This window comes from Vigna umbellata, chromosome 4 (assembly GCF_029865625.1).
Source record: "Vigna umbellata cultivar VRB3 chromosome 4, Vumbellata_1.0, whole genome shotgun sequence".
NCBI lineage: Eukaryota > Viridiplantae > Streptophyta > Magnoliopsida > Fabales > Fabaceae > Vigna > Vigna umbellata.
The window spans coordinates 5,850,879-5,868,485 of NC_142168.1; the positions used below are offsets into that span (position 1 = coordinate 5,850,879).

The 17,607-nt window shown below is 29.5% G+C and overlaps 1 long non-coding RNA gene across 2 annotated transcripts; it reads left to right on the forward strand.

Annotated features, from left to right (window-relative positions):
* Window positions 1–3,066: 3,066 nt before the first annotated feature.
* LOC124844385 (uncharacterized) lies at window positions 3,067–5,172 on the forward strand. 2 transcript variants are annotated; one of them, XR_015786271.1, is made up of 3 exons: window positions 3,067–3,659; window positions 4,203–4,274; window positions 4,870–5,172. It is a non-coding gene; the product is annotated as an uncharacterized LOC124844385 (long non-coding RNA). The 2 variants fall into 2 exon arrangements; XR_015786270.1 differs by having other exon boundaries at window positions 3,067–3,394.
* Window positions 5,173–17,607: the final 12,435 nt, after the last annotated feature.

Below are 17,607 nucleotides of genomic sequence, written 5' to 3' on the forward strand. Positions count from 1 at the left end.
ACCCAAGCGTCAGTTTGAACCGATCAGTTTCGGGTTTTGAACTAATAAGTTCTTCTTGTCCTTAGCCGTTCGTTCTCGGACACATGCAAACCAAGTTCTGGTTGCATGAATTCATAGCCTCATTCTGAACCATTTTGTTCTGTCTTTTGATTCTGGTTTGAAGAGTCGTTGAACGTTGAGGTTAGAAAGATCTGTAGTTAGACGAACCAAACTTTGTCTTTAGGATGTTCGTTCACGCTTAGAGGTAAGAGAAGCTTATTTAATTTAATTGTATGTTCGTTGTACGTTCGTTGATAATGAATGCATGTTGCTGAGTGGTTGAATGTATATAAAGTATGAATGCTGATATGCTTGTTTATATGGAATATGATTATTTACTATGTCATGTATTGTATGAAGTAGGCAAATTGATTATGATATGAATTTATAAAGTTATGAAATTATGTATTGAGAAATGAGTTGAAGATAAATGAGTCCTGGATATGAATTTTCCTATGATAACGAACGTTCGTCATTGAACGGTCATTAACCGTTCGGTAATACTAGTAACCTTGGTTAAAATTGGATTCTTTCATTTGGAAGAACCCTAGTTGAGGACGAGCGTCTTCGTGTAGTAATACTATGCTTGAGCGTTCGGCCAAGCGTAGTTGAATCTGAGTATTCTATGATAAACTTAAATTTTGTAAATATATGTAATTGTATATTTTAGTTATTCTTAAACACTACTCTAATAATATTTTAGTATATTTATCAAGCCTCTTTTCTTTAAGTTTAGTAGCACTTGGTCTTATACCAAGTGTTCGTCCTAAGCAAGTGTTTGGTCTTACACCAGACCCTCGTTCTAACTCCTTAAGCTAAACTTCATCATAAGAGCATTCGTTCAAGCCCACTAGGATCACTCAATAGAGTGTTCAGTCTTTGACTGTCATTCGGATATTTTTTATATATACTAAACCCAAATAAGCTAAATTTTCATAATCGTTCGGTTTCTTCATGGGAATTATCCTAAGGCTTCTTCTTGGAAAGTCTCGAAGTGTCTATATTCATTGGTTACAACATAGAACCATAGTACTGGGCATGGTCATTTCGATGTGCGGGTGAAGTTCTCAAAAGTCAGTTCATCTAATTGATTCACTTTTAAATAATGCTCGTTCCATTCATTTATTGGGATAATTGATTGTACTCGGTTTCTTTCTCAACCCGACAGTACCCCTTTAGTCTAAATCCCTTCTAGAACTAAAGACTTCTTAGTCTCGCTCCAAGTGTTCGGTCTCATTCTAAATCAATGTTGAACGTTCGATGTTAAGTACCCTTACGGATCGTTGTACAAAATGTTAAAGTGAAATGAATAATAATGAAAGATACGAGAATATGATATGGATGGAAATATTGTGGATTATGGACGAGCGTTCCGGGGAGGAACGACTCATGAATGAATATTGGAATTTGTAAAGTATGACTGTGGGCATGTTAAGCTGGTTGTTCATTCTGATGTTCCGTGAGTACTTGTCTTCACGTAGAAGAGGGTAGGTCATGTGTGGGAACGACAGGAGGTCCTAGTCCTTAGGGGTACTTTGGACAGATAGGACTAACCTCGGGTGACAACTGTTGAGGGCATCCCAGTTACTACATCACCCGGGTGCACGAATGCTTGTAGCTACACAGATTTCATACAGTCCAGACAATCGGTCTAGTAATAGGTTTTGTATGATACGTATGTTGAAATTTATCTTGTGTGTTGGATTGTTTAAAATGTATGTTTATGCATGAATTAAATTACATAAGCTTATCCTGTGTTTTCCTGTCCTGTCTTGTTATGTACGTCCGTCTTTGTCATTGCAATGATCATCCGTGTGGATGTGAGCAGAAAGAGACGAGCTGCTGGAAGAGGCGCTGGAAGAAGAAAATTTGGTAGAGGTAGAAGTGAAGACCGAACAATAGGACATTCGGTCAGTAGTTTAGAATAGTAAGGTGGTAGTTTGATTACCTTCTCTTTTTTTTTATTTTACTTGACCATTCGGTATAAACCTTTGTAAACCGTTCGGTCAGGTTTGCTTATCCTGTGCAGTTAATTTTGTAACTCTTTTATGAAAGGCCGTTCGGCCATAAGCGTTCGCTCTTCTAGTATAAGACTGATCTGAATTATTAGTAAATGTAATTATTCTATTATATAATTTATATTGTATTTTTGGGATGTTACAAGTCTCAAGAAAACCAAATTTGACAATGTTTGATCACCATAATATATCTTTTGGGTCCTGATTTTCATTACTGGATCATTTACAAAGTTGTCTAGTTTTATCTATTTTGATTCCACTGACTTGTACTTTTAAATATATAAAAACACACACACATATATATATATATATATATATATATATATATATATATATATATATATAATATTAAAACTATATTAATTATATAAATATTTTTAATTTTTAATTAATTAAGTTGTAGTATGATAAATCAAAGTAGTTACTATTTTCATATATTAAATTATTTTATTATAATTAATAATTAAATAAACACTAATAATTTAAATTATAATATTATTATATTTTTTTTTATTTACACATTAATATAATACAAATTTTTAATATTTTTAATCATTTTAATTTTAAAAAAAAAGTAGGTTGATATAAATCGTTGTCCTAATTTTATTCTACTAGTTTAATAAGTTAGACCGTCACTAGTGGAAAAAAGCTATTCTATAACAGACCTATTATAACGGATAAAAATAATCCATCATAATAGGTTGACCGGTGGCAGAATTGTAATAAACGTAAGACATATTATAACGGAGTTTTAAAAATCAGTCATAATACATAACACGGTGACAAATTTGTAAATAATTTCAAAACGTATTATAACGGAGTTATAAAAATCAGTCATAATATGAAACGCGGTGGCAAACTTGTAAATAAGTTTTAAACCGTATTACAACGTAATCTTGGATAACTGTTATAATATATGAAAGGGTGAAAAATTTTAGTAAAATATTATAACTGGTTTTAAATATCAGTCTTAATATTTCTCAAAATTGATTTTCCCCTTTCTCTCTACAATTTTAGTCCCATAGTGTCGCAATCTTTCTCAGTGTCGTCGAACCCTAATTCTCTCTCAGAGTCCAGTCCGCTGATGGCTTCGCAAATGGCGATCTTCCTCCGCACGCGTTCTGTTCTCTTCTCAAAACTCTCTTCCCTCGTCAAAACCATATCCACTTTCCCGTCCTCTCGCAGGAGCCTCAGTTGGCGGATCCCGCTCCTCTCCCTCCCAACCTCGCCTCCGACAGCCCTTTCTACCACCAAAACTGGCGCATCTCTTCCTCTCTTTATTTCTTTCTCCTTTGAAACCCTCTCTTCCTGAGAGATTGGTTTTTCACAGCGACGAGGTACTTTGATTTCGTGTTTCTGTTGGTCTGCATTTTCGTTTCATGCAATGCATTTCATTCTCTTTGATGTTCTTGGCGCGTCGATTGTGTTATTTGCTTTTGTTCTTTAGTTTAAGGGTTTTAGGGCTGGCTAGGTTCAGAATTGACGACTCGTTTTTGGGTGAAAATGGGTGCTTGATGGTTCAAGCGTTGGTGGATTCCGAAGGGAGGTTCGTGGATATCTCAGCTGTGTGGCCAATTACCATGAATCCTGAAACCATTTAGTGTGAGAGTAATATAAAAATTTTGTTTTTCTCTGTTATAAATTTGGTATGCTGTATCTGTTTTTTTTTAACATAAAAATTTGTGTGTTTAATAGTTTCTTGGTTTGTGAGGTATAATTGGTTCTTGAAGAGTAGAGTTCTCAGTATTATAATGCTTATATTTTCTAGTCTGGTTGTTAAAGGGTATGATTTTTATAGTTCAGTTGCTACATTATATAATTTTCGGAGGGATAGTTGACATAGGGATGATATTAAGGTGTCTTAGCTAGTCTAGAAAGGCCTCTTTATACCCTAATGAGCTGAAAACACTTGTGTGAAGGTAAGTTAGTGCTTATATCCATTTCAGAATTTAAAATTATGTATAATTCTGATATGAACTGCCATGGACTTGTATTATTGATGTGACTTTCAATTCACCATAGAACCTTGTGTTTGGTTGGATAGGTGGTGATGTAAAGTATATTAAGAGTAGTGGTTTAAAGCTGGTACGTGCGTGAGTGATGAATGGGTGTTTAAAAGGAACTGAATAATTTTATTTATTTCAGAACACTAGCAAGTACTGGTTTGGGTGGTCAGCTTTCTGGAGATATTGGATCACTGTCTGAATTGGAGATTTTGTAAGTATTTTATTCAGTATATTCTTTTGCTATATCTACCAAAGGCAATGATCAAGTCATAAATTAAGAACATGTTAAAATTGAAAATAATGAGGAACAGAGGAAGTTGCGATGAATAATTTGCTTTAAAATGAATAATTTAGCTTAATGGTCATGCATTGCATAGAATACGATTCTGCAATAATTATCCCAGTGATGCAGATAAGTACAAGTTTCATTAAAAGATTCATATCCATTAATGGTCATGTAGATAATTTTTGTAGAATGCTAGTCCTTTTAAAGAATAAAGTTTAGTTTTGAAATAGAAAGTAGACATTTCAGCTTTGATTTTAAATGAATTGTGTATTTTAACTTAGTTTAGTTTTGAAACATTGTTTTAAGCTGTCAATTAATAAAAAAAATCATCCTTGGTTTGACTTTTGAGATGGTCATTATTATAATCACAGTTTGTAATTGAATATTATTATAACAAGACCAAAATTCACATTGTCACTACATGTATATATTATTGTTCATTGGGAAAGATATCATATAAGTTTATGATTACACAAGCTTGTAAATCATGTTTGAGATCTTATTCTGCATTTTCTTACAGATAACAGAATCGGGCACATTCCTGTGATTGATGAGAAGGGGATGATTGGAATGGTGTCCATTGGAGATGTGGTTCATGTTGTGGTGCGCGAGCACCGTCAAGAGTTTGAGCATTTGAATGCTTTCATACAAGGGGGTTATTAGATGTTGATGATGGTGAAAATCTCTGAAGAGCACTGAAGCTAATTTGGATTAAGTAATAAGCCTAAGTGTTTGTAAATATGTTTGTGATTTCAATTCTATCAACATTAACCCCAATGGTGTAGCAGCATATTAATAATAACAACTGGATGCATTTTGAATCTGTTTTCAACTCTCGAAAACATATTTCACATGGTAACTTTTCTTTTTGCCTTATCATGGATGCCACAGTTTAATACGTTACTTTTATACGTAATATTTTCAAAAAAGTGCTTGAAAATAATTAAGAAAATAAAAAAGAAACTCCATTTAAATCTGCATCCACATTATCAGGATGTCAATTATAATAATTTTTTTTTAAAAAAAAAAACATATATTATAACGTACTAAACAATGTACGTTATAATATGTTGATTCTGAAAACTGCGCATATTATAACGTACTTCAGAAACTATGTTATAATATGTGGAACATATTATAACGTAAATTTCTGCTACGTTATAAAATGCGCAGAGTTATTATATCGCCCAGAACTATGTCCCCAGTAATTACGTTATAAAAGATCATTTTTGTACGTTATAAAAAGTCATTTTTCCACTAGTGCGTGGACCTAAACGAGTTAATAAGTAAAAACACCAATTTTTCCATCAAAATTTAGCAAATTAAGAAGACGAATATATATTTTGTTATCCTAATCATTATGGAACTTAATAAATGCATTGTGTAATGTTTATGTGGAAAAATAGAAAATCAAGAATAATGAACCTTTTGGTAAAAAAAATAAAAGAAACCATCAAGAGTCAATAGTAACCTGTGTATCCTCTACAAAACCGTGTAGAAAAGTTAATTTGGAGAAGATAGTTTATATCAATTATCTCATGTATTTGGTTCTCTTATTATCTTGCTATATTCTTTTGTGCAGGTATAGACATTATCGATGCTTTATTATCGAGGATAATGAATCTGTTGATAAAATTAAATTTATCAATAGTTTTTTTTATATATTTTATCGACGAATATTTTTCTCAGTAATATCCATAAAAAAGATTTGTTGATAAATTATAATTTTTAATATCAACAAATATTTTTATCGAGAACTTATCATTACGAGATATATGTTTAACTTATCATTAACATTACTAAGATGATATTTTTTTCGTTGCTAAATCCGTTATTATTTGGATAACAAATTTTTCGTCCAGTCTAATTAATTGAGTTTTTATATATTGAGGGGAGATGAGTTAGAAGAAAAGGAGTAGAAGAAGAGGAGCACGAGGAGGGGTGGAGGAGGAGGAGATGAGAGCTCTGTGGTGAGTTATCGATGGCTCGGTGGACATGCGAAGGTGGCTCAATGGTGTTGAGTTAGAGGTTTGGTGGTGATGTGAAGGCACACTTGTGATGCGGAGGCACGTCAATAGTGACAGAAGGCGAGACAATGGTTGTCGGAGTTATAAAAGGAGAAGGAGGAGGAGGCGGTGGAGAAAAAGGAAAAGAAAGGGGAATAAATATATGACTTAAGCCAAGAGGAGACTCCCAAATAAGTGTTGGTTTATGGAAGCTTGATGGTGGTAAGAATATGGTGTGTGTTTGGTGGTTTTGATGTGATGAGATTATGACTTCTCCTTTAAACTATATTACTAAGCAAGGGGAAAAGACTATGGTGGTGTTAGGTTCTCTTAAGAGATGTTGAGTCAACTCTTAAGGAAATATGACTAGAGAAAACCTGTAAGGGGTGATATAACTTTGGTAACCTAAGTTGAGTAGTATCACATAGATTTGAAAATATAACGACACTCAATTTAAAGGTGAATTTACATGGAGAGACACCTCTATCTATAAACTTAGGTTATCTTAAAGGTGCCTCCAAATTGTAGAAACAAAACCCTAATACTCTAATTTGGAGACCAAAGTAAAATCCTCTCCATGAAAAGGATGACACATGACTATTATTAAGGAGAAATCTTCTTTACTAAGAACATGACACATGGCCACATGGCCACATGACAAGAGAATATGTCTCATAAAAGAGAGCAACTTGGAGACCACATTAACAAAGGGCCTAAGAGCTTCTAGAAGGTTTAATCTCTAACTAGGATTTTTATCATAAAAGCTCATCTCCTTTAGCCCTAAAACTCTACATTATACTACAACTCGAAGCCCAAACATAAGGACCAAATGAAACCCTATACTACTTGATCCATTATATGTTCAAAATATACCTAATCTACTAAAAACTCATGATGATTAGAGTTTGGGTTTACTTTCTAGATAATTCCAACTCTTCTTGAGTATGTTTGGTGAAGGGTAAAGGGTACACCATAAGAAAAGAAAAGAAAAGAAAAGAAAAGAAAGAGGAGGAGGAATATTAAGAAGAAAAGGATGAAGATGATTGAAAGGGGTGATGATATTGCAACGGTGGGAATTATAATGCGAGAACGCAGAGGAAGAAAATGAAGAAAAAAAAATGAAAAAGAATAAAATAAGAAAAGAAAGAAAAAGACTAATAATATATTTTACTTACAAATCATATTATGTCTATAATTATTGATAAATATTTACTAAAAGACACTTATCGACTTGTGGATGAATCCATAGTAATTACTAACTAATTTTTGGATTACTTAACTTTGTCGGCAATATATAATTTTTTGTAATGACATTAAAAGTTTTAATGTTGATTTTTCTCTTTTTATTTATTTTGCCCATTCTAATGTTTTGATTTTTGTTATAATTTTGTTGTTTGATATTTTTTAAGAGCTTACTACAAAAAGAATTTATTTAAATTTTACTTTTACTTGTTATTTTTAATTGTATTCCTAATATATGAGATAGAGTGAATAAAGACAAAAAAAAATTAACTTCACATATTAACACACATGTTTTCCGATAATAATATAATATAAAGAAGAAGATTTCACAAAACTGATTATGAAGATAGTAGAGATAACAATAATAATTATTAAATAACAATAATAAGAAGAATAATGATGAAATCAATTATTATTATAGTTTGAAAAGTTTTTTATTGTATTATAGATATGATGCTTTTTTTTAACATTTATTTCTATAATTTAAATATTTTTTTTATCATATAGTACGAGAAAATATTATTTAATCTTTTCTTTCATCAACACACTGATTTTTTTAGTATACACATAATCTAATCTCTCTTTTTTCACTATAATACTTTTTGAGAAAACGTCACTTTTTATAAATTTACAAAAACACTTTTTGTGTAGATCTACAAAAATAGTTTAAAACTTTTTGTACATAATTTGTTAAAATAATGAAACATTATGTTGTAATAATATACAAAACATATTTTTTTTTTCTTTATTGTTTCTCACTTATAATTTATTTAATAAACATTATTTCGAATTGTATGATATAATGTTTTAATAAGAATATAGTTGATTTATTTGAATTTGTATTCTCCTATATATAATATGATGAGTTTTGATTTGGTTTTTTCATATTTTTTAATTATTTTCACATGCTTTGCATGTCCCTGTTTTCATTAAAAAAAATCATGTAAAAAAAGAAAAGCAACACTATATCGATCTATTTGGAAAAACACAAAATCTTGGCCAATAACTTTTATTACGACAGAGAAGTTATTTATTCCAGAAATATACCAAAACAAGACCTAGATGTTTTCTCGCCTCACATTAATTGTTCATTCATAGCGGTGAATTTTGACTTGGGAGGAGTTAGATGTGTCATATCAATCACAATGTTATACATGGACACAATTTTGTTATTGTACTAGCGAGTTACACTATACGTATGTTCAAAATTCTTTTTTACATGGAAATCTTCATAATTATTTTCTACAGTGAAAAATCTTGATTATAAGATCTATGTAGTTTATATGTTTTTTTTAAAAGGAAAAGTGAATAGATGAATTTGAGGAAAATATATATATATTTTTTAAAAGATTTGAAAGTGAAAGTGAAAATATTTAAAGATAAAATTTATAAAAATTTGTGAATAATTTTATAGATGTGAGAGATAAAACAAAAGTTTAATAGATTAAGTAGTAAGATTACGTACTTATTCTTATAGTTAGAATTGATAGAAAATGAAACATAATTAGTTAAAATTAAATTAAAATAAAACTTTGATGATTTTTTAGAAAAAAAGTTAATAGGTTTAATTAATTTAAAATACATAAATGCAAAAAAGATTTTGGCATCAATTATTTTGAACATTGTATTTTAATTCAACAACCAAAGCTTAAACTTTCATATTATAAGTTTCAGTTTCTTTAGAATCGAAGTATAAACCATAATGAAAAAAAGATGGGGATTAGACAGTAATACCTTGTTTATGGATGCTTCACATTGAAATAGTAAGTAGCGTGAAGGCTTTGAAGTGCTTCACGTTGTAAGGGGAAACTTGACATTCGCTTTCGAACTAGTGGCGATAAACGAAATGAAAGCACAAAACGAAAAGAAGGAGACAAAGGAGATGAACGAGTGAGATGATCTTTGCTATCAAAAGAAGAGATTGAAAATTGAGGAGAAAATGTGTAAATGAACTTCATGTTCTTCAATAAAGAATGAAAATAGAAGAGATGATGAGTTTCATAAAGGTACGTTCAAATGGCGATGGAAGAAACTTTTGTTGAAATTTTAACCATAATAGGAGAATAAGTTTCGATTGTATTAATAACCAAAACATATTATGGAATAGACTTTATATTAGTAGAACCAAAGCCTATTGCCTTGCTTAAAAAAAATGACATTTTGAAAATTTATGGAACCTTTTTGGTTTCGATTTTGTGACAAGTGAAGCTTATTCCTGGATAGACTTCAACTCCCTAATAGGAGAATAGGTTTTGATTCTCTTAATAATCAAAACATATTATGGAATAGGCTTTGTTTATTAGTAGAACCAAAACCTGTTACCTTGCTTATAAAAAATAGATTACATTTTAGGAATTTGTGGAACCTTTTTTGTTTCTGTTTTGTAGCAACTGAAGCCTATTCCTTGCTTAAATAAAATGACATTTTAAAAATTGTGAAGCTTTTTCGACTTTGGTTCTGTGACAACCAAAGCCTGTTCTTGAATAGACTTTAGTTGTTAATAAAATCGAAACTTATTCCATTCTCTCTCTCTTTCTCTCTCTCTCTCTCTCTCTCTCTATATATATATATATATATATATATATTTGTTTTGGGATAAAATATCTCATAAGTGTGACATATTGCTCTCAAGAGATCAATGAACAAAATATATCTAAATATATGTCTTAAGTTTAAATATTTATCCCTATACTTTCAAGTTATTTGGTTGTCCTAGTTATTGAAAATACTCATATTTATTGAGGTAGGTAATTATCGTTAATTTTAAAATTCGATTGGGTTTTTATTATATTTTGAAATTGGATGAAGGTAAAATTGGTTTTCGAAATTTAGTTTTATCAAAATTAACATTCAAAATAAAATGATTTATCATAGGCCAATTTTAGCATTTTAAAGAAAATTAGAGATGTGGGAAAAAAGCTTTGGAAGTGTAAGGGAAACTCTCTCATTCTTTTTAGTATGACTTAACAAATCTATTGCAATATAGTAAAATAATAGTCTTTGGGTCAGTTCCAACCCTCTTATGAGAGAGTTGGATTGGGTTTAGTCAATGAAAAAAAGTTATTATTTTCAAGTATTAGCCTAATTAAAGAATATATAATTAAGAAAATTAGAATTAAAATAAGTTAATGAGTAAAGTTATAACAAATTTCTCTTGGTTGAATTCAAGAGAGTTATAAGAAAACAGGTGGTGGAAAATAAGAAGAAATGTTTTCATTTAAAAGAATGAAAATTATAAAATGCAAAACATTTTACTTAAAACACAAACATAGATAAGATTGTGTTAGAGAATTGATGACAAAGACAAATAATGTATGTGAGCAAAACTAACCCAAAAAAAAATAATAATAATAAAATAATGAAGGCAAACAATTATAATGAAGGAAAATGGTGGAGGAGAACGACAAAGTTGAAAATGCCAGGGTTGATGTAAGGATGTTTAGGTTTGTTTCTGATGTTAGGGTTGAGATGCAACAAAAGTGAACGATGGAGGCAAATGACAGAGGCCATGAGAGTTTTTATCTCTAATGACTTAAACATAAAATACACTCTAAATTATCTCTCAAGTTAATCAATGGTACACAATTTAAAATTAAAAACTGTCATCATTAAAAAATATACACTAAATGACATCATTTGGGTAAAATTAAAAAAAAAATTATACCCTATTTAATTATAAAGTCAAGTAATTTTAAAATTGTATACACTAAATTACCTCCAAGGTTGTCAATGACATCATTTAAAACTATTACCTAAATATTCTTTAGCATCAATTTTATATCATGGATGGGAAGATAAAGATAAGTTATTAAAAATTGATCAACTATATTAGTTACTTTATTGTTTGACTCAATTACATTGAGTTTATTGCCTATATTTTTCATATATTTTAATTCTCACACATTAAATTTAACCCATTCATTAAATATATAACGATGCAACTACAAGTTTAAAACACATAAATAACACGATATTTTAATTTTATTTTTATTGACAAGTCAGGATACCATTACAAATTTAAAGAATAGTAAAATATGGGAAAATTGTATAACATGACAATAAAATTGAAATAATAAAAATTGCTAGACAATGAAAATGGAGGGGTAAGATATATAATTAAAACTTAATTACGTTTTAAGTTTTAAAATAATTGCTCTATTAAATATTTAAATTATTATTTTTTATCTTCTCACTTCTCTCTGAACTTCAAATTCAATTAACCTAAATATTAAAAAGTAGTCTTGATTTTCAGTATTAGTCTAATTAAAAAAATAAAATATTAAAAAAATTAATTTTGGAATTAATATAAGTTAATAAGTAAAGTTATAACAATTTTTTTTTATTGAATTTAATAGTTATAAAAAGAAGACGGTGAAGAAGACAAAATGTTTTCATTTAAAAGAAGTAGATCCATCTATTTGATCCTCTTATATGGTTCTGTCTTAATTCACATGGATTAAGGGGAAAAAGAGCGTTACCACAACACAGTGTTTCCTGTGCCTCTCCCATCCCTCTTTTGCCTTCTCTGATATTTAATGTGGTGGTTAAAAATTTTAACTTTCTCCAACTTCCAACCTCTTCATTAATAATTCCCACCAATATATATGAGAGTGATTCTCCCTGCACCTCACCGCCTTCGGCCTGCACCCCCAATTTTACTTCTTTACCCTTGTTTTCTAACCGCACTTCGAAGTGTGTTCCCTAGTGGTCGCAATTCGAAATGCGTTTTATATATTTATGTTGTTTCCTAACCGCATTTCGAAGTGCGTTTCCTAGTGGTTGCAATATTTATGTGCACGTTTTTATGGTACGAATTCCAAAAAAATTACATATATAATAATTAAATTAATACAAATAAATCCAAAATAATATTTAACATTACATATAATAATTATTATTTAATTCAATAAACAATTTAATAATTATTTCAATTTCATAAAAAATTAAAAAACTTAAATAAAATTAAATACATAATAAATAATATATTACGAAAATAATAATATGTTGAAAAATAACAAATTCAACAAAATTTAACAAACAAATAAAATAATTCAAAATATATTAAAACAAAAAATTTTATTTAACAACTAACATAAAAAATTAAATTTATTATACTAACCTAATAAAAATAAAACCTAATAAAATAAATATATACTAACCTAATAAAAAAATAAAAAAACTAAACCCTAAAAATCTAACGCACTTCGAAGTGCGGTTTGTCTCAGCCGCAGATCGAAATGCGGTGGGATCTCCGTGCTTTACGCATTTCGAACTGCGGTGGGTGGGTTTGTGCTTTCCGCAGATCGAACTGCGGTTTGTTTTTGCCTTCGAAATGCGGTTTCTCTGTGCACCTGACCGCACTTCCAATTGCGGACGTCTGTGACCGCAACTCCAACGGCGTTTAAGTTCTCCGGCGACGAACACGAACCAACCTCCGGCGCACGAAGCGAACACCCAACCAAGCACATGCATAGAACATCAAACAAAGCAGATGGAAGGTTTTGCAGATGGAAGGCACTAGACGCCAGAAAAACCTCACTGTGAAAAACAGACGAACCACGACGAACGCAAGCACGGACGAACACAAAGCACGAAGGACGAACGCTTGGCACGACACGAACGCAGCTTGGCACAAGAAACCCGGAGAAAAAATGGCAGAATACGGGGGAGAGAAAAATGGCAGAATGAGGGAGAGAAAAAGAGGGAGAACTGATTTGGAAAGGGGTGTAGGGTTTGAGTTTGAGATGCGGCAGACAGTTAACTTTTTAAAAGATTCAAAATATTCTCGTTAAGTGTATGAAAGACGAAGGGTATCATTGGAATTAAAATATGTTTTGGAGGTGCAGGACGAAGGCGGTGAGGTGCAGGGAGAATCACTCTATATATGAATGCACCTCCACATTCCACCATTTCTACAGAAATCAAATTCCTCTTCTTTACTTTTTCCGTCTAAATGTTCTTCTTTAAAAATAAAAAAATTCAAAGCAAAATCAGTTAACTTTAATTAAATTAATAATAATTAATTAATTAAATAAAACAAAAATTAATTTAATTATAAATACATAATTTACTTAAAAGATAATTATAATTAAAATATAATTACTTAACTATCTAAAAATTAATTTACAAATCAATAAATTAATAAACTAAAAAGTAAAAAAAGTAAAAGAATTCGTTCAACTTTCAATGCTTTCTTTTATTTTTTTTACAAACACTTCATTTATAAATAAATAATACTACAAAAAATATTAAATTAAAATAAAAGTAAAAAAATTAACAACCTAAATAAAATTAAATTAATAACCTAAAAAAAATAAGAAAATGAAACGCTAAGGCCTCAACGGATATGAGATATCCGTTGGACCTTCAACAGAGGAAAAACACCCAAAACGTTGAAAGGCTTCAACGGATGTGGAACATCTATTGAGCCTTCAACGGATCTTTAGATCTGTGAGATATCGAGATCCGTTGAAGGCTCAAGGAATGTCCCATATCCGTTGTCGCCTTTGGCGTTTCTCTTCTTCGTTTAACACATAATAGAGGCGCATATAGAAACACTAACCTGGATCGAAGACAACAAAAAGGAAGCACCAAACTCCAAACACCATGAACCCACCATGAATCAAGCAACAACACAAACCCACCACCAACCAAGGACAAGCACGAACCAAGGAAAGGAGAAGAGAACCTTGATGAAAATGGTAAATTAGGGAAAGAGGAAGATTGGAAATTGGGGAAAGAGAAAGAGGAGAATAAGATAGGAAGAGAGAAAGTAAGATTATGAGGGTGGGGTGTGGTGTACGACTGAGTTAATAAGAGAGTAAAAAATTAGGGTTTTAAGGAAAAGTTAAAAAAAGGTAAAGGGTAAAAGTAATAAGGGTATTTTTAGAAATAAAAAAATTGAGGAGGTGTAGGGAGCAGTGTGTGGTGGTGGAGGGAGTGACACTCCTAGAAAAACTCATAAGGCCAAAAAGTTCCTTATAAAAAAAGTTTACAAGACCAAAATATCTACAAAAGTCTTGTAGGTCAGGATCAACCCATGAGCTTTATTTTAAAAAAAAGTGTTCATTTTGAATAAGAAAAATGTAATTAATTCTTAATTTGTTACAAATTTACGTGATTTTAATTTGTCAAATAATTATATACAAATATTTTAATGAGACTAAATAGACTTCGTAAGAGATTTCAATAAACTTGATTTCTTGCTTATATAGGAAAATTAAGCAACAAGGACGATGAAATCCTTGACTGACTAAACATATTTTTAAAGTATATAATAGTCATTTAATTTTGTTATGCAAAAACTTGATATATATATATATATATACTTCTCATAGAAACATATTTAAGTAATTTCTTACTTTTTAATGAATTTTTATCAAAATTAACAATAAATTATTTACAATATTAAGTGGTTTATGATATATATTTTTGAATATTCACTAAATTTGTGAATATTAGAATGAATACTTAAAGATTATATGCATTTTCTAGTTGTCCAACATGCATGTAGTTTATTAGTTTCTTATTTTTCTGCTCTTGTAATTTTTTTAATCATGGATATATATTTCAATTATTCTTTATGTTGATTGATTCACTTTCAAAGTATATTTTTTATCATCATAGAAAAAAGTAAATAAAAAAAATAATATAAAATGTTACTTAAATATTTAATAATTGCTCTATTAAATATTTAAATTATTATTTTTTATCTTCTCGAGGTGACTTCTCTCTGAACTTCAAATTCAATTAACCTAAATATTAAAAAGGTTTAATCATCTCGAACATCCCTATTTCTGTAGGTTTATTTCAAATAGGTCCTCGTATTGTAAATGCTCTCGATTAGGTCCCTTATTGTGAAAAAATTGAATCAATTTAGACCTCGCCGTTAGTTCCGTACTAACACAGTTAAGGGAGGTGACACATGTCAATTCGTGGTTTTTTTGAATTTTTGAATTATTTTTTATTTATTTTTAATTTTAAAAAAAAACCACATGTCAAACTGATATTGTGCCACGTGGCAATGATAGTGTGACATGACACTGACAGTGCCATGTGTCATTGTCAGGCCACGTGTCATTGCATTAGTTTCAATTTGGTCCTGTACTTTTACTGTGTCTCAATTTGATCCTTGTATTTTTATTTTGTCTCAATTTAGTCTTAATTTTAAAAATTAAACAATTTTGTCCCTCCTCAAATTCAAATAAAATTTAAATTGTATATAAATGTTAACAAATTTTTTTTATTAAAACTGATATTTTTGTTAAATATTTTTAACAAGATTAAGTTTAATTATATTTATATTTACTTAATAATATATATGTTAATTATGTTATTTAAATATACCTATAAGGTTTAAAAAACAGTGACATAACATGGTGTGTGAATTTTCCAAATGAATTAGCCCATTGAACAAATTATTAATGTGAAATTTCACTGCTTTTTTAAATAAAAAATTGGAGAAAGTTTTGGTGAAAACAATAATTAAATGTGGCTTCTTCTTTCATGATTTTCTATGGAAACTTTCACTACGAAAATTCACACCAACATATTATGTCACTCTTTTTTTAAACCCTTATAGTTATATTTAAATAACATAATTAACAGTTATATGATTAAGTAAATATAAATATAATTAAACTTAATCTTGTTAAAAATATTTAACAAAAATATCAATTTTAATAAAAATATTTGTTAAGATTTGTATACAATTTAAATTTTGTTTGAATTTGTGGAGGGACAAAATTGTTTAATTTTTAAAATTAAGACTAAATTGAGACAAAATAAAAATCCGGGGATCAAATTGAGAAAGAATAAAAATACAGGGACCAAATTGAGACTAATATAATGACACGTGGCCTGATAATGACACGTGGCACTCTTAGTGTCATGTAACATTGTCATTGCCACGTGGCACAATATCAGTTTGACACGTGGCATTAAAATTTTTTTTTAAAAAAAATTAAAAATAAATAAAAAATTCAAAAAAACCACGAACTGACACGTGTCACCTCCTTTAACGGTGTTAGTACGAAACTAACGGCGAGGTCTAAATTGATTCAAATTTTCACAATAAGGGACCTAATCGAGAGCATTTACAATACGAGGACCTATTTGAGAAAATCGTACAGAAATATGGATGTTCGAGATGATTAAACCTATTAAAAATTAGTCTTGATTTTCAGTATTAGTCTAATTAAGAAAATAAAATATTAAAAAAATAAATTTTGGAATTAATATAAGTTAATAAGTAAAGTTATAACAATTCTTTTTTATTGAATTTAATAGAGTTATCAAAAAGAAGACAGGTGAAGAAGACAAAATGTTTTCATTTAAAAGAAGTAGATCCATCAATTTGATCCTCTTATATGGTTCTGTCTTGATTCACATGGGTTAAGGCTAGAAAAAGAGCTTTACCACAACACAGTGTTTTCTGTGCCTTCTGTGCCTCCCATCCCTCTTTTGCCTTCCCTGATATTTAATGTGGTGGTTAAAAATTTTAACTTTCTCCAACTTCCAACCTCTTCATTAATAGTTCCCACCAATATATATGAATGCACCTCCACATTCCACCATTTCTACATAAATCAAATTCCTCTTCTTTTCTTTTTTAGTCTAAATGTTCTTCTTTAAAAATAAAAAAAAATTCAAAGCAAAATCAGTTAACTTTAATTAAATTAATAATAATTAATTAATTAAATAAAACAAAATTAATTTAATTATAAATACATAATTTACTTAAAAGATAATTATAATTAAAATATAATTACTTAACTATCTAAAAATTAATTTACAAATCAATAAATTAATAAACTAAAAAGTAAAAAAATAAAAGAATTCGTTCAACTTTCAATGCTTTCTTTTATTTTTTTTACAAACACTTCATTTATAAGTAAATAATACTACAGAAAATATTAAATTAAAATAAATGTACAAAAATTAACAACCTAAATAAAATTAAATTAATAACCTAAAAAAAAAAAAAAGAAAACGAAACGCTAAGGCCTCAG